Raw genomic sequence first — 19,116 nt, 5'->3', positions numbered from 1 at the left:
CTGTTGAATAATGGGGCCAATTCTCAAAACAGAAATTAACATATTCCAGCAGAAGGTGAAGCCTTCAGATAAGTTCTCTCTATCTCTCCTACTCCCGTTCCCTTGCCCTTGTTCTGCCCAACCCCCAGGCTTTTCCTTCTTTCTATCTCTTCCTCCCTCTCTCTGTCTCTTTTTTCTCACTCACAGACCATATGAGGCATGAATAAAGCAGCACAGGCAACAATCAGAAATCTAGTAAACTTGCTGAGACAGATTTGTATATAAGATTCATAACAAAGTTGTTTACACATGAATACTAATTTATGCTTATTTAGCTCACTCAGAATTTAGTTAAGAGCAATCCTCATGTGGACACTTGCAGGTTGTCGCCCAGGGGTCCCAGGGGTGTCATACAGAGTCAGTGACTTCTTTGTAGAGGAAGAGACTTTAGATCAGAATCCATTGAGAAGTTGCTTTCTTCCCAAATAGAGGCCAGGTGGATCATAAAATTGCTGTCTCAACTGCTCAAAGGTCAGAGAGAAACTGGTTCCAAAGAACATGCTTTGGAAGAAAGTAAACCTCTTAATAAGCAAGACTTCTCATGTATTTGTGCAGAAACCTGAAGGAACAGAAATACCTAAAGCATGTATGTGTGTGTGTATATATGCATGTGTGTGTGTGTGTATATATATATATAATATATACATGTGTATATATGCATATATATACATACATATATATAAAACATGTATGTGTGTGTATATGCATGTATATATGTGTGTGTATACACATGTATATATATACATGCATAAATATAATAAATATATATGGAAATAAATTCATATATATATACATGCATATATATGGAAATAAATTCTCCATTGCAGAGAAAGAAAAGCTATAGACCCAAGAACAAGACATCAGAGAGAAAGCTCTGACTAAGTCAAGAGCAGAGATACTTGCGTCAAGGAGTTGTGCCAACTTCCTAATCAGGAGGCAGTGGAAATCGAACGTGAGAATGACGTCTCGTGTTATTTGTCATTTTCCTTTAAATTAAGACTTAGCAATCTGAAGTCCTTTGCACTTGACCCCTTAGCTGCTTTCACAAAGTTCTCGGTAAAGAGCCTTTCCTCATGAATCACTGAGGAAAGATGTCTGGGTAGAATTGGTCCCAGAAAACAACTGTAGATCCTAGACCCACAGCACAAAGAAGCAACCCTTTACACACTGATACTAAGCAAGGTTTACTCTCTGCTGGGTGTGGCATATACCGTACTGCAACAAATGGCAACATTTAACAAGACAGAGGCCACTAGTAGCAGGTAAATGAATAATAATCATCTTAGTGAAACAGAAGTTCCATTCAAACTATGCCATCAAAAGATAAAGGTCAAGGGGCACCTGGGTGGCTCAGTGGATTAAGCCGCTGCCTTTGGCTCAGGTCATGGTCTCGGTGTCCTGGGATCGAGCCCCGCATCGGGCTCTCTGCTCAGTGGGGAGCCTGCTTCCTCCTCTCTCTCTCTGCCTGCCTTTCTGCCTACTTGTGATCTCTCTCTGTCAAATAAATAAATTAAATCTTTAAAAAAAAAAAAAAAAAAAGATAAAGGTCAAGAAGAATTCCTTTCCTTCTATGATCATATGACCTGACCTCCTGGACTTTGAAGCTTGAATCAGAGTGAACATTTAAATAAACGTCTTCAATCTGTATAATGGCTGCTTTTGCCTTGCAGCTTCTTAGGGCCCACCTTCTTTCCAGGGTATCAGGAGGATACAGGGGATTTCTTATCAAAGATTAAATCCTAGGGAGACCCATGACAAGTGAAGTTCCAAGAAAGTAATCCAAAGCTATTTCTCATTTCAAACTTACTCCTTGCCTAATGCCAAATAAATCACAGCATGAAATATTCATAAAACCCCATTAATTCCATAACCATCCATTACTGTAAGTGGAATCCATTTTTGCAATCGTGACTTTCATTATTAGCATAAACCATACCCCTTCACCCATCCTAACCCATCCATTCTCATCCATCCCCAACCCCTCATATAGAAGCAACGTTTTCAGAGTTTTAGGCCCATGTAGCACTTTGCCAGTGACAATCATGCACCCTAAAACCCAAACAAGTAAGAATAATGTGAACTTTGTTCTCCCCTTTTCAGGGAGCTCTTTAAAGGGTGGGGCTATACAGCCACAAAATGGGCTAAACCCGTTCCTATCTAGCCAGTTCATCAGAGGTATTGTAACAGCATAAGGAACACCAGCCTGGGGCCAGGAAACAGAGGTTCTGCTCCTAGTTCTGCCACACATTTTGACCTCAAACAAATCATTTCACCCCTCTAAAATTCCAGCAGTGGGGTTGAGATTCTCTTCCTCCATTACGAAAATTCTATGATTCTTTGACTTCTTGTAGGTAGCCATAAGCAGCTACCCCTTGCTTCTCTCCTCCCTATATCACTAAGCAACAATGACAAAACATGAGTGACAACCTTAGAACTTCTCAGTCTTCCTTCCCATCCTGCCATGAGCATTTGTCTGGTGGTCTTAAAAATATACTAAATAGGGATGCCTGGGTGGCTCAGTTGGTTAAGCCACTGCCTTCAGCTCAGGTCATGATCCCAGTGTCCTGGGATCGAGCCCCACATCTGGCTCCTTGCTCAGCAGGAGCCTGCTTCTCCATCTGCCTCTGCCTACCACTCTGTCTGCCTGTGCTCACTCTGACACATAAATAAATAAAATCTTAAAAAAAAAATATCCTAAATACTCTACAGATGAGGGCAATGCAAGACACAGAATCTACACGGAGAGATTCTATCTACTGCTATGCTACCGTGAGAATTAACATAGTCTAGAAAGAAAGTCCTCCTCTCTTTATTCTAGCAAGAATGAATACAATGACTAGATTCCTCTTGGGCTAGAGTCTGGTGTCACAAATTAAGGGATTTTCCTCCTTGGTAGCATATCCCCAAACCTAAGCCTTGAGTTTGCAGGGTGCCTGCTGTGCCTCAGATGCTCCTAATTCCAGCACTGAACACAGTACTGGTGGCTGCTTGCTGGTCAGGAACTAGCCCTTCTAGAACCTACTGCTGGTCCCTTATATGCACAATGGTAAAGGAAGAGAACAAGAGGTGGGGGAGAAGTGTGGAATGGCAAATGAGACAGGCAACTGTTCGGAGGCAAATAGCTGCATTTCAACAGGGCTCGAATTCTCAAGGTAGCACATATGGCAAAAGATACTCATTTTGTACACCATTCTTGAAAACCCACTAGGAAGACACCACATAGGGACCGGTACTTGGCCACACAATAACACTGCTTTTCTCCACGGTTGGAAGAGTTAACTTTTTCTTGGGTTGAAAAGGGATGAAAAGTTGACTTGCATTCAGGAGTGGTGGTTAAACCCAGAATCGCCCTTAGCTCAGGGAGCTGCTCCACCCTGGGGGGAATGAGGGAGCTGAGATCAATTGAGGAAAAGGAAAGCGTGTCTCCCATCTCAAGAGAGCTCTCCAAGCAGGCCGATGCTTATTGAGTGAATTGGAATGTAGAATGAGTCACAATATTTAAATTTCTTTCCAAATGTTCCGGGTTGAATTTACATACGTTAAATTACACATGATGTAACTCCACTCTGCTGTCACCAGGCAGGCATACTGGATTTTCTGGGACTTGCCAAATTCAGATAGTCTGTCACTGCCTCAGAATATGTGATAAATGACAGGTTTCAGAAACTACAGTTATTCTAGAATGATACAAGCCCTTGGAAGATAAATCATTCATTTTTTTCAGACTAGAATAAGAAATGACGTAGTACCTTGATGTACACTGACACACTCAGACACATAAACTCTGGTTTCCTATTAAAAAGCATTCCAATCCTATGGCCAGAATCCTTGATAATGATATTTTTGACAAAGACTTTAAGAATAGCTATCCTTTTAAAGTTGGTTCAGGACAATTCTTTTTTCTGCACACCTAAATATTTTTCTGATGCTTGTAAGTAGTTTTCTCCTCAGCTTCTCTCTCAACTCTTCACTGAGAGAAAAAAAAAAAAAAAGTAAAACCCCACTCTCCTGTGTAGAATCTCAAAATTCTATCTCAGAGGGGCACCTGGGTGGCTCAGTGGGTTGAGCTACTGCCTTCAGCTCAGGTCATGATCTCAGGGTCCTGGGATCGAGTCCCCCATCGGGCTTTCTGCTCAGCAGGGAGCCTGCTTCCTCCCCTCTCTCTCTCTGCCTGCCTCTCTGCCTACTTGTGATCACTCTCTCTGTCAAATAAATAAATAAAACCTTAAAAAAAAAAAAAAAAGTTCTATCTCAGAATGGCACATGATCTTTCTAAGGCAGTATTTCTTTAAGCAGGAGCTGCAGGGCTCTGGGCCATGAGGTGATTTCTGATCTGGTGGCAAGAGGGTGAGGCCAGGGCAGATACCAAGAGCATTCAGGTGATGGCAGCAGCAGCCTGTGGACTCCTCATCCTGGCTGCCCCTCACCACTCCCTTCCCAGGGAGCCACACCCAAGTCACTGCATCCTTCCCTGTTGGGGTCACCCCCTCCCATGCAAAGCAAAGCCAGTGTACCCCTCCACCCTCCCCCTCCATCATAGGCAGTAAACTCCAGCAAGCATCTCTCGAGGGCCTGCTCTGGACACTCCTCTGAAACCAGCACTTGAATCCTGCCATGCTTTCTTTCTGACATGAGAAGATGAAACTGGACACTGAGCACACCATGCCATTGGTCAGCAAATTTTCTAAATTGGGGTATCTATAACACTTACTGAGCACTAACAATGTGCTAGATGTTACACTAACCACTTTTCATGAAGTAATTCATTGAATTCTTCCTTCAATCCTGGAAGTCAAAATAATTATTATTCCCAAATTACCAATGAGGAAACTAGGCCACCAAGGGAAAATGCAACCTGTCCAAAGTTCTCACAGCAAGGACACGATGGAACTAGGACCTGAGTCTTGATGTCTGACTCTGCAGCTGGTACAAAGCTGTCCTCACCTCAAAGCCTCCCTGAGCCTCCCACTCTCAGACACAAGGGTAGATTCCAGGCAGAAGTGCAGAGGCAAATTCCCAGCCAATGACTTAGTTCGTGAGAGGTTTCGAGAGCGTTGGTATCAGCAGAGAGGAAAGTGAGGCAACTGGAATGGGAAAAAAGCAGAGAGAAAGGAAATAAATGTTTGTTGAGGACCTGCTGGGTGACTTCCAGCCTTGTGGGGTATGTCTTACTAATCCTGTTTTCACATACACAAAGACACTAAGGTTCAGAGGATTAAAACCAAAGGTTGGTTAGGACCCCAGTGAGCTGCAGATGAGCAGGTACAAGCTTCATCCATCTGGGAAAATGGAGATGAGACTCCACAGCTCACGGGAATCTGGGCCCTGCAAAAGCAAGGCTCTGGGAGCAGAGTCTAGGGACAGAGACTGATTAAAACCTGAGAGAAGAACTTGAAGTACCTTGGGTAGACATGCCATGGAAGGATGGTTTGGGCCAGATGAGGTAAGCTAGAAAGGAGGGAGGGACAATGAAGCTCTATGTCCCCTGCCTTCCCTCTAAAACAAACTGTGCTCTGCCTCTTTCTTCCCCCATTGCTCTGCCTCCAGAACTGTCTTATTTTTGTTCTCCTCCTTTAATTGTCCAACCAGTGGAATTAAGGCATACTCTTATGTATTTGTTGAATACAGTCAGACGCTTTCACTCAATTTTTAAATTAATTAAATGGGTAATTGCCTATCTTTACCATTGCCCAGAAAACCACTAAAATCAAAACCAAGTTTCTCTTTGTAAGGAAGGGCACCCCCTTGACATTTTCTACATTTCTTTAAAAGGAAAAAGGTTTCTCACTCCTATCATAGATTAGGAACTTCGGCTGTATGTTTCTCCACTATTACCATTTTTTAAACTAAAACTTCAGGGAAACTCTTTCTTAAGAGGCTCTTAACTGAGATCCTCCCAGAAATCTTGAGAAGTGGAAGATTTGACACGGATGTCTGCTCTCTGGACGCCCCAAAAGTAGTTTTAATGATCAGGAGTCACTTTTCTTATGTAACAAGGACTCTAGCAGCAGATGATTCTGGAGGTGATGCAAGGGTTTGAGGACATTGCTAAGGACCAGAACTTTGTCCTTCTGCTAGATCATTCTCAGTTGGCAGGCACTGTTTTCCCTTTAAAGTGATAAAAAATTTTGTACCTTTTCTAACTATATGCCTCCTGAAGGGATATTCTGTTAAAATGTTTTATTATCTTAATGTCTGAACCAGCATTTTCAATAACATAAAACAACTTCAAGCCCAAATGTAAGTGAAAAAGAGCTCTCAAAATCATCCTTCCTTCACCAGATGTTCTATTGATCTACACGCAAGGTCAGGTAGACATGGGGATGGGGAGAGAAATAAACTACAAACTACACTCTTCATTCTGGTGCAGGAGACACATAAAGAGATAATTGCAGGTCATCCCTCCAAGCACTGTTAATGAGCAAAGAGGAGAGAGTGGGACCCAGACAAGGAGCAGGTGAGGTTGCCCGAAGACAGTAAGGAAGGCTTCACCGAAAAGACACTTCGCCTAATCTGGAGGGACACATAGGCATTTGCCAAGCAAATCAAGCAGCATTTTCAGTGGCAGGAAACAATGGATTTACTGCAGAGAAAAGTTGCTGGAGAGGCAGTTCAGATTATAAAAGGCTTTAGATGCTCAGCTGAGGCAAACTGAGGGGGAGGTTCTTAAGTCTGTCAAATTCTAGGAAGATAACTTGCAACAGTGTGAAGAGAAGTTTGTACAAGGAAGCAACTAGAAAGGAGGCAGCTGTAGTCCTCAGCAAGATGTCATAAGGACTAGACCAGAGGGTGGCAGAGGGGAGTGAAGAAGATAGGCAAATCATGGATTTCCAAGGTGGACAGGACAAGATTTGTTAAATGATTAAAGATGGAGTGACAAGGAGGAGACACTGTCAAGGGCAATTCACAGATTTTCAGACTAGATACAGGCTGGTGATGCCACTCACAGAGATTAAAAATAAAAAACTTGGTGGGAGCTGCTAAGCTCAGCTTTTAAGTGTTGAGCCGGAGGCCCAGAGAGGCATCCAGGTTGAGATGCAATCAGAGATGCAGAGCCCAAGCCTGCACCCAAGTCAGCAAGGCAGGCGGGGGGTGGGGGGGGCTCTGCTCCTAGGAGGTGATGGCTTGTCAGGGTGGGGGGTGGCAGGGGGTGAGGGGTGGAGACAGGGGTAGAGAAAAGAAGCAGGCTGAGAAGAGGAGACACAGGATGTAAGGAACAAGACAAGATGAGGATAGGAAACAGGACATGAAAAAGGGGGCAGTCTTTGTGTTTTACCCCATAGGAAAGGCATAGAGCTACCTCAGGCCTTCCCAACCTTCCACAAGTAACGTTGTGTAAAATAAGAAAGCAGAATAGAAACAGAACACATGATCTGCATCATAGAGGACAATGAGCAGCAGCCAGGAAGAGACAGGAAGAATGACTAATCAATTACTTCCCAAAGAAAGTCTTTAATGACAGGAGACAAAAAAAAAAAAAAAAAAAAAAGCTAAGCAGTCTGAAGTAATTTCATACAGGAGAAAATAATCCTTCACTCTTCAATTGTCCTTGAAGGAATTACTCTATTAGATAATTATTAGTTTCGTTATCTGTAAAATTCACTTAGGTAAAACAGCATTTGTGAGAGTATCAAGATAAAAGAATTACTTCCATTTATAAATATTCAATTTTCTCCAATTGTGTTAAATGAAAACACCGTCTTTAAAAAAAGTAACTGGTCTGGGTCATCTTAATATCTTTATAATACTAGAAAATGAATCTAACCATTTTAAAAATCACATTGCTATGGAGCCTAACAAACCATGTAGAGGACGACAATCAATAAATACTCTTTTCTGCTAATGATTAGGCAGGTCCCTCTTCCCCAGCAGGCACCCAATCCTCGGCCACTTTCCTCTCTTCCAGGCACGAGCTCCCACTGACTTCAAAGGAAGCTTTAAAAATTGATTAAAGCAAAGATCGTATATTGACTTCAAAAGGAGCGATGAAAACACAAGAAGGTATTTCGTAGGGGAGGGGACGGAGATGGGAATTTTGCTCCTCTTATTATTTCATACTTAATGAATACCATCGGCATTCCCCGTACATTCTGCCAAAAGTGTTTTCTGCCCTTTGCAAGACTTTCCATTTGGATGACATCATAATAGTTGTTTATTCTTTTAAAAAAAAAAAAAAATTCTAATGCTTGCTCTAAGTATTTCAGTGGTTTTTTTTTTTTTTAAGATTTTATTTATTTAACAGAGAGATACAGACAGAGAGAGAACACAAAGAGACAAAGCAGCTAGCAGAGGGAGAGAAAGAAGCAGGCTCTCCTCAGAGCTGGGAGCCTGATGCGACTCGATCCCAGGACCCTGGGATTCTGACCTGAGCCAAAGGCAGCCGCTTAACCCACTGAGCCACCCAGGTGCCCCAGTATTTCAGTATTTTGTAAAATATTTTATTTATTTATTCATTTGAGAGAAGGAGTAAGAGAGAGAGAGAGAAAGCACAAACAGGGGGAGAGGGAGAGAGGGAGAAAAGCAGGCTCCCTGTTGAGCAGGGAGGCCTATGTGGGACTCCACCCCAGGACCCTGGGATCATGACCTGAGCCAAAGGCAGATGCTTAATGGACACAGTCACCCAGATGCCCCAATATTTCATTATTATTACAAGGATACTAAGTGTTAGTTTTCTCCCTATATGGTGGTCATGACAATACAATTTTGTCACACCATGGAAATATTGCCATTTTAATTGTATACCATAATGTTACTATGGAAAATGATGAGAACTATTCTTGATAGCATAATGCTCTTCTATTATACAGAGCCAGATCTGATTCTTAGGTCTCTCCTCCTCTTCCAAACTGCAAATCATTTAAAAGAATACATTTAGGACTTTATGTATAAGTGGCCACCAGGGCTGCTGTCTCTCTGAGTGATGAAGTGATGATCATTAATGTACTACCACGACATTAACATACAAAATTAAAATAAGTCACTCTTCATGGTATTGAAGAGACTCTGAAAATCCAAGTAGGGTTTGCCTTCTCCATAAAAAAAGAGAGAGAGAGATTCATTGTAAAACAGTAATTATGATTAATCAAGGGCTCTTAAACAAGTATTGTGAGTTCATAAAACTCTTACAGAGCCCTCTAAACTCGCAAGGATTCTGGTCTTCTTTTTTTTTTTTTTTTTAAGATTTTATTTATTTATTTGACAGACAGAGATCACAAGTAGGCATAGAGGCAGGCAGAGAGAGAGAGAGGAGGAAGCAGGCTCCCTGCTGAGCAAAGAGCCCGATGTGGGACTCAATCCCAGGACCCTGGGATCATGACCTGAGCCGAAGGCAGCGGCTTAACCCACTGAGCCATCCAGGTGCCCCAGATTCTGGTGTTCTGCTCAAGAGGTAGGACAGCCAGCTAAAATACAAACTAAAATTGAATGCAGGTAGGATTGATATGGAAGAGGAAAGTGGCCATTTTACCCAAATGATCAGGCCTTTTCTAGGTTTCTCCACGCTCCTGTAACTGCCTGTGCTCATGGCTGGCCTGTGTCCCTTAGTATGACTCACCCTGACTTGTAGACACATTCTTTCTTTCTCTCAAACACACACACACAAACACAAACACTTCTATATGACTTAACTATATGTGGGAGTTGTGAGCGACATGATGCAGAAAAGAATGTGGGAGGAATCTGAGGTATCTCTACTCTAAACTCATAGGGAAAACAGAGGACCACATAGCTGAATGTATTACATAATTCAAAGGAGAGAAGGATCAGACACAACATCACATTTGATTAAAGTCCAAAAAGGACTCACAAATGAAGTAACAAAACCAGTGGGACTATGCCAACAGTAAGTCAGAATAAGCAAAAGAAAAATTACATCAAACCAGTAAGGAAGTGCAAAGGACAAAGGTATGCACTGATCTAGCTAAGAAATCCAAGCCTGACTTTAAATTATGAGACCAGAAGCTGCTCAAGAAAAGTGGTATTTCCAAGATCTCATGTTATACACCATATGCAGTTAGAAGAGGAATCACCAAAATATTACCTTCCTCAGTTTACGCAATAAAATCCAAAAGCAAACAGCTCAAATAAAAACAAAAACTGAAAATACATTCTCCTTATTCTCAAATAGAAGATTGGTTTGAGTCTATTTGCATTCATGTTTTTTTTTAAAGATTTTATTTATTGATTTGACAGGGAGAGAGAGATCAGAAGTACACAGAGAGGCAGGCAGAGAGAGGGGGAAGCAGGCTCCCCGCTGAGCAGAGAGCCCGATGCGGGGCTCAATCCCAGGACCCTGAGATCATGACCTGAGCTGAAGGCAGAGGCTTTAACCCACTGAGCCACCCAGGCACCCCTGCATTCATGTTTTGTTTGAACAGATAAGTACTTTTAATAGAAAACTTTCATTTAAAAACAGCACTAATTTCCTCTGTATTTTGTATATTTTATTTAGCCACAAATAGACTCTGACAGAATAATTACTATATGAGAGGCACCACATAAGACCTCAAAATGAAATTTTTGTGGGCTCCATCCTCTCAAGCCATGGGAGGGGTGCAGGGCATGAATAATGACATGCATTCCCACCAACAGTGTAAGAGGGTTTCCCTTTCTCCACATCTCTGCCAATATCTATTGTTTCTCGTGTTGATTTTGGCCATTCTGACAGGTGTGTGGTGGTAGCTCATTGTAGCTTTGATTTGCATTTCCTTGATGACAAATGATGAAGAGCATCTTTTCATGTGTCTGTTGGCCATCTGTAAGTCTTTGGAGAAATGTCTGTTCGTATCTTCTGCCCATTTTTAATTGGATTATTTTGGGGTGTTTCGTTGTATAAATTATTTATATATTTTTGACACTAAACCTTTATTGGATATGTCATTTGCAAATGTCTTCTCCCATACTGTAGGATGTCTTTCAGTTTTGCTAATTGTTGCCTTCATGGTGCAGATTTTTATTTTGATGTAGTCTAAATAATTTATTTTTACTTTTGTTTCCCTTGCCTCAGGGGACCTATTTAGAAAAAATTGCTGCAGGTGATATCAAAAAAGTTATTGCCTATGTTCCCTTCTAGGACTTTTATGGTTTCAGTTCTCAAGTTTAGAACCTTAATCCATTTTGAGTTTATTTTGGTGTATAATGCAAGAAAGTCATCCAGTTTCTCTCTTTTGCATGTAGCTGTACAGTTTTCCCGATCTCATTTGTTGAAGAGACTGTCTTTTTCTTACTGGATATTCTTTCCTGCTGTGTTGAAGATTAATTACCCATATTATTGTGGGTTTATTTCTGTATTTTTCTATTCTGCTCCAAAGATCTGTGTGTCTATTTTTCTGCCAGTACTATACTGTTTTGGTTACTACAGCTTTGTAATATAACTTGACGTCCAGAATCGTGATGCCTCCAGCTCTACTTTTCTTTTTCAAGATTGCTTTGGCGATTGGGGGTCTTTTGTGGTCATTTTTCGCTTTTTACACTCCCCCAATCCTGCCTTTGCCCTCCACTCCTCCCCTCCCTACATTCATTTGGTCAACTGATCCACTGATTCCATTTCTGGATTATCTCCTGAATTAATCAATATCTCTCATCATTCAGGCTCTCATCACATTCTTACCATCTCTCATGGTACTACATAGGTGATCAAACAAGTACAGTAAACATTAATAGCATAATCTGGATGGTTAGTTACTTAAGCACTCATTATAGAATTATTTCAACTTTGCTGTATGTTTAAAAATTATTCATAATCGGGGCGCCTGGGTGGCTCAGTGGGTTGAGCTGCTGCCTTCAGCTCGGGTCATGATCTCGGGGTCCTGGGATCGAGTCCCACATCGGGCTCTCTGCTCAGCGGGGAGCCTGCTTCCTCCTCTCTCTTTCTGCCTGCCTCTCTGCCTACTTGTGATCTCTGTCTGTCAAATAAATAAATAAAATCTTAAAAAAAAAATTATTCATAATAAAATGTTGCTATCATCTAGAGGATAGCATCCAAAACATCTTAGGTAGGTCCTTCACAATCTGGCTCCAATAAACCACACCAGCCTCTCATTCTCCCTGCAATTTGCACCCTATGTTCTAGCCAAATGAAATGAGTCAGCATCTCTCAATGTCATATATACTCTCCTGTAGCCAAGACTTTGTCATCCTTTGTCACCTTTGTCATCCTTTTCTCTTTGTCAATGGAAGGCCCTTCCTTTATTTCTCTGACAAATGTGTAAGTATTCTTAACAGCAGCTTCTCCTGGGGGATGACTTCTTAGAAAAAATTAGCTTAGCTTACCAATATATCAATCAGTTATTGTCAAGCTGTGGTTGGTGGTCATGTATGTATTTTTCCCAAATGCACTAAAAGCTTCTTGATAGACTATATCTCAATCTTTATATATAGTCCCAACACTTTCAGGGCCTAGTCCCAGCATAGTCCCAACACTTTTTAGGCCCTCAAAACCTGTTTCTGAATTAAACTGTATGCCAGGCCAAGAAGTATGCTATTTCCTTTTTCTTTTCTTTTCTTTTTTTTTTTTAAGATTTTATTTATTCACTTGACAGACAGAGATCACAAGCAGGCAGAGAGAGGGGCAGGGGGAAGCAGGCTCTATGCTGAGCAGAAAGCCAGATGCAGGGCTTGATCCCAGGACCCCGGGATCTCCCTGAGCCAAAGGCAGAGGCCTTAACCCACTGAGCCACCCAGGTGCCCAGGAAATGTGTATTTCTTATACAAAGTAGTCAGTTACTGTCTCTGGCCTTTTCCTTCATTCAGTAGCAATCTGTTTGTCCTCTGTTCCATATAACAGTTGTCCTTGTTACCCGTCATCTTTAATCAGAGATAACTATGGTTATCAGGATATACAGCTGCTATATTTTAATCCAAATGGGATGCACATATTTCATATTTCAAGTCTATTTTCTATAATTATGTAGTAATTATTTCTTCTTTTAAAGACTTTTACAATAATATAAAAATTAGGAAGTACTCACTTACAGCTAGATGACACTTGGTCTATTCCTAGAAGGCTAACCATGACCTTACACACACACACACACACACACACACACACAAAATAAGTTTTGAAAAGAACCAGAATCATCAGACTCTGAAAGATTAAGAAGTTCCTCAGAGTCTTTACTCAAGTTTGTATCTAACCTTCTCATCTTTTCCTAAAACTTGACAGGCAACGATTAGCAATACCTCTTCAATACCTCTTGCTTCACCTCCCTTAATCATTCCGTGTTCTCCTAAGAAACAATCTCAAAAGAAAGGCAGAAAGAAAGAAAGAAAGAAAGAGAGGAAGGAAGGAAGGAAGGAAGGAAGGAAGGAAGGAAGGAAGGAAGGATCTCCAAACTACAAAAAAAAAAAAATCTTGCTTTGGGAGTTCCTAATCCCTCCTTCCACTATGTTGAGAAAAATTATTGTCAGTTAATGAGTCAATGCTTGATTCCAAAAGACTAAGACCTGCCATTTCCTTTATTTTGTCTCTAGCGTCCAAAAACCAAAAATGTAATTTTTAACAACTGCATTTATTATAAAGTAGTTTTACTATCGTGAAAAATATATGACTATATCCGGGTTCACAGAAATAGCATCTCATTTGGATGACTAATATTTCTTATCTATTACAAACACTACATCTGATCCACTAAATTTGCCTTGGTCCAAGTTTCACTGAACTAAAACATCCACTCCTCCATCTGCCAATGGTGTATTTCTTTATTAAAATCTTCAATAGTGACTCAGAATTCCTCTATAGTCACAGAAATCCACAAAGGACCCATCAAAAGTAAAAGAAAAATGTTAACAAAAAGCATTCATGAAATGGTTACAATTTTCATTTGCATAGCAAGTGTTGCCTGGCTCCTGGCCTGTTAGCTACTCCCTCAGCATACTAGCCTCCTCAAAACACCATGGATCCTTCCGCAGGGCAATTTGTTTGTTCAATCCCTCTTCAACAGTGGGGATGGTAGCAATTCTATACCCCCAGGACATAGTACAGTGCCAGGAACAATGCAGGAACAAAAGAAAAGAAGGAAGGAAGGAAGGAAAAAGAGGTAGGGGTTATGGCTTTTGTATTGCTTATGATATCTTTTAGGTCATTTATTTTTAGGAATTAGTTAATTTCCAAGTTTCTAAAGTTCTCTTGCTATTGTTTAATATATAATCTTTGACTTCTCAATATTACTGTTTAAACCAGCAAATAGCTCCCCTTAAAAGAAATCAACCAGGGAGAGTTTAACTAAGAAGATTTGTTGACTCAGTTTTGCAACTTCAGGAATTGACTGAGACTCAAACCAGGAGTCATCATAATCACTCCTCTTGCTCTTACACAAGGAAAGAGGATGCTATCATGGAGCAGAATACATGAAGAAGGAGGCAAATCCCTCCAGTATTAAAACAAACCTGCCCAAGTCTCTGCATGCCAGTAAACCCAGAAAATACAAACTCCAAATACATCTCTAACCACTTACTCGTCTGTTTATATTTTGAGAGCTTTCATAAGAATAACATATTTTAGCTTTAAGAGACTATCTTCCCTTCCCCTATCATTTAACGGTGAAATACAAGATTTATTTTATGCGAGTTACTCAGTCCTTCTTCCATTTCACCAGCATTAATAGAGCCACTGGTTTCCTCCCTGATCAATCAGTAAGTTATTTATGGCTAAGCCTCCAGACTGTGCAATTAGAGACCCTGCAGAACTCTGCTAATGTCATGTATTGGGAACAATTCTACTCTGCAGGAAATCAAACTCAGTTGTTATTTGGGTTCACTTCTGGTAATTATGCAATTAAACGATACTTTGCATATCTAGCATATTCAGCAGCAATTTTTATAAGCATTCCTCATAAGAACCTGGAACAATACCATCAGACCAATAGCATCATCTTTAGTGGGAGAAGGTGGTTGGGTTATGGACATTGCGGAGTGTATGTGCTATGGGGAGTGCTGTGAAGTATGTAAGCCTGATGATTCACAGACTTATACCCGGGGGCTAATAATACATTATATGTTAATAAAAAATTAAAATTTTTTTTAAAATAGCATCATCTTTAGGAGACAAAAAATGATGGTGGCCAGGGACCAAGAAAGTTCTTGCCTTCCATGTGGAGGTGGGGCTCCTCCTCTGAGGGTGACCACCAAGCTGCTTTTCCAGCAGCAGTTTATGGTTTGTGCTGATTTGTCCACAGTCTTTCAGTCTTTCACTAGGGCCTCTCTGGATGGATGGTAGATATTTCAGAATCTCTGACCCTGTCCTGAATATGCCATGTATCATATGTCCTGTGGCCAAAGGAGAACAAAACACACTGGCTTAGAAATAATGGCCATGTCACAGACCGATGGTAAGCCACACTTCATATTCGGAGTAAGTCAGCCCCTGAAGGGATAAATTCAATGCTTACAAAGGATTGTTCTCTCCTTTACTTATGCAAGAAAAGATTCTTTAATTCAAAATTCAATACACATAATGTGCATGTAATGGTTAATTTTATGTGTCAACTTGACTGAGCTAAAAGATGCCCAGAGATAGCTGGTAAAACATTATTCTGGGCCTGCTATTGAAATAGTAGTTTTGTTAAAGCAATAGACCAAACAAAGATATTGCCCTTTCCAGAACAGGTGGGTATCAGCCAATTTGTTGAGGGCCTGAACAGAACAAAAAACTGGAGGAAAGGTAGATTCATTCACCCTCTCTATCTGAGCTGGAATATCCATCTTCTCCTGTCCTCACATATCAGTGCTGCTGGTTCAAGGACATTTTAACTTAGACTTGCACTTATCCCCTCTGCACCCCAATTCTCAGGCCTGCAGACTTGCACTGAATTATAGCATCAGCTTTCCTGGTTCTACAGCTTGGAGACAGCAGATTGTGTGAGTTTTCAGCTTCCATAACTCTGTGAGCCAATTGCTATAATAAGTTTCTCTCTCTCTCTTTCTAAACATATATATTTTTATTTTTATTTACACATATCCAACACACATCCACATTTTTATTTACACATATGTAGTTCTTTCTCTCTGGAAAATCCTAATATAGTACAAAAACCATAAGACAACACTTGAAAGGAAAGGAAACAACAATCTCAGGATCAAGAGAACATTTATTACAAATAAGTCTTACCAGAACAAAGTCCCCTCACTTTTTTGTTTTTAAATCGGTTTACTGGATAAGCAGTTCAGAAAAATTTAAGAAATGTATATGCCTATCTAGATTCCATCAAGAATTTTGATGAGGGACACCTGGGTGGCTCAGTTGGTTAAGCAGCTGCCTTCAGCTCAGGTCATGATCCCAGTGTCCTGGGATCGAGTCCCACATTGGGTTCCTTGCTCGGCAGGGAGCCTGCTTCTCCCTCTGCCTCTGCCTGCCATTCTGTCTGCCTGTGCTTGCTTCCCCCCACCCCGATAAATAAATAAAATCTTTAAAAAAATACATTAAAAAAAAGAATGCTTTAAAAAAAATTTTTTTGATGAAGTTGGTCATCATGTGGACAAGGTAGTAGAACAATAGGCAATCAGTAAGAGATCTCATGACTTTGTCTAACAATTACTGGTTTCTGGGTCCTTATCAGTCTAAAAGAGGGTTCTTGGCACCATATCACATTCACTGTCCCCTGCCTGTTTTGGACGACAGCTCTGTCCATTAAGTGTTTCTCAAATCCATCCACTTCCTTCTACCTCCCTCCACACCTGGGCATCAGTCCTATCTTCCATCCAGGTCCCTGCAATGACCAATGTCTGCCTCCATCTTGTTCCCCTCCTGTCTTTTCCCTGCATTTTAAAAGGGGGCCCATCTTTTCTATTCTGCCCCATTTACGCCTATTGTTCCAGCAGGATTATTATTAATACTTTCATTCCCAAAGATGCCCATCCTAGTGGGCGAAATCATATATCTAACCTTGTACAGTATAATTCTAACTGCAACACTCCCTTGCTTAACTCTCTCACAGTGGCTGCCCTCTGCCTTAAACCCCAAACTTCTTCAACAAGCCTTTCTGACTTGTTACCCACTAAACTGTAAGTATCATGAAAGTGGGGGCTTTTGCGGTTGATGTTGTCATCTATTCCATTAACTGTCATAACCCAGAACAGTGGCCGGCACAGAATAGATGCTCAAATGTGTGTTGAATGTTTTGAATGTTGAAGGTTTTCAGGGGCCCACAGTCTGGGCACTGCCTCTGTCTCCTACTGCATCTGTCTCGGTCTTTTCTTCACAGGCTAATCTTCAGTTGGATTTTCTTATGTGCAGTCCCTTTCTTACCTCCAGGCTTTTGCAGGTGTTCTTCCTTCTGCCCAGGACATGCTCCTCCTTCACCCACTTCTATGTCTCTCATTTCCATCATCCCCCACCCAATTCTTGTAAAGTCCAACTTTCAAGTCACTTTCTCTAGGAGGCCTTGCCCAGGCTGCTAGGAAATATCCCCTGTATTTGTGTACATCACCCTGCTTCCCCCAGGCTAATCAGCAGCATACTTTCCAGTTAACTATTTCTGCACTCACTTGCTCACTCTCTCTCTTTCAATTTCCTAGTCTGTTTGTTCCATGATAGCACTTACACATAGTCCCAGCACCCAAGCACCTACTACAATTTCTACCTCCTGGGAAGCAATTAATAAATTACTGTTGAATTAGTTAAAATAAACTAATGGGATCTTAAAGCTACAGTATAAAGATGAAATGGTATGACAGTCCTGCAACAGATTGTGTTCAGGCCTGTGTACCATAGGCTAATGGAAACAAAGTCCCTGCCTGCTCAGGGAAAAATCATCAGGAGGGTTAATAGACCGTAAAATGGAAACTGTGGTAATTCACCCTAGAAAAGAGGGAGGCAAGGAAGGAGGAAACAAAGGACATGAGGACTGCCTTCAAATTTCTAGAAGATTCAACATGTTTTTGATGGCCCTGGTAAGATCAATGAAAAGAAGCTAGAGGGCAACTGGTTTGGGCTCTGTAGCAGTCAGAGCTACCTGAAAATGAAAGTGCTATCTGTGAGGCAGGGAGTTTCCTGTCTCCAGCAGCATTCCATGATAGGCAAATTGTGACTTGGTGGGGATATGAAGTTGGACTGCATTATTTTGAGTCAGAAGTAGCAAAGAAGAAAAATAGTAGAAATTGAAGCAGTTAAGCAGCTTGATCAGGTTGGAAGGCAACTCTATAAAAGACTCCTGTGCGGACCTCACCGAGCTAACTAGCAATTCATCCCTGTCCCTACGCCTCATGCCGGTGAAGAAAAATAGGCTTGATCAGGTGGGACAAGAATCAAGGTTTAATGAGCAGGATACTAATGGTCATACAATCGCTGAGGAGAAAATTAAAAGCATAAAAATATAGTTGATGGCAATCCCTTCCTGTTTAAAATACAGTAAATAGTATAAATAGATACTGAAATCACTAGTCAATTTTCAATAAAAACAAGCAAAAAGAAAAATCTGTTCACTTTATTTATTTTTATTATTTTTTAATTAACATATAATGTATTATTTGTTTTAGGGGTATAGGTCTGTGAGTCATCAGTCTTGTGCAATTCACAGTGCTCACTGTAGCACACACCCTTCCCAATGTCCAACACCCAGCCACCGCACCCCTCCCACGCCCCTCCACTCCAGCAACCCTCAGTTTGTTTCCTGAGAACGAGTCTCTTTATAGTTTAAATCTGTTCACTTTAATTCAAGGTAAAGAGAAAGAAAGATCTGGTCTTTTTCATAATAAATATCTAATAACACTGTTTTTCATAATCTTAGCTCCTGAGCAATTGAGAGTTTTGAAAACAACCAGCAAAGAAATGTAGCTTTTGTCCACTTAATTCCATTAGTGTAAACACTACCGACAATTTCATGTTCTTAACCCAAGCTCCTAGTTACTGGTGGAAAAGTACTTGTCTTATCAGGATCTGAGATAAGACTCCAGGTAACAAACTGATGACACTGACTTCTGTTTAGAAGGACCTATCGTCTTGTGGACTTAGTGGGGTGGGGAAGAAATTCCTGAGAGCAAGTCTGAAGAAGTAGCTGGGCCTCTCATGCAAGGAGCCTCTCCCAGAGGAGAGGGGCCACTGTTCCAGGAGGGCTTCCGAAAGATCTTCTGAATAATTCATGG

At 41.0% G+C, this 19,116-nt stretch overlaps 1 protein-coding gene across 4 annotated transcripts in view; it reads right to left on the bottom strand.

Annotated features, from left to right (window-relative positions):
• Positions 1-19,116, bottom strand: part of AKAP6 (A-kinase anchoring protein 6) — a 464,720-nt gene that overhangs the window by 414,452 nt on the left and 31,152 nt on the right. The window contains exon 2 of one of the 4 annotated variants that reach the window (XM_059181873.1): positions 4,984-5,123. The exons of the other annotated variants lie outside the window; for them this stretch is intronic. The gene's annotated coding sequence lies outside the window, so the exon portion shown is untranslated. The remainder of the gene's footprint in view (positions 1-4,983; positions 5,124-19,116) is intronic. 4 annotated transcript variants of the gene reach the window in all.

Source organism: Mustela lutreola, chromosome 7 (genome assembly GCF_030435805.1).
Source record: "Mustela lutreola isolate mMusLut2 chromosome 7, mMusLut2.pri, whole genome shotgun sequence".
In the NCBI taxonomy this organism is placed as follows: Eukaryota; Metazoa; Chordata; class Mammalia; order Carnivora; family Mustelidae; genus Mustela; species Mustela lutreola.
This window is presented reverse-complemented; position numbering and strand designations above follow the sequence as displayed.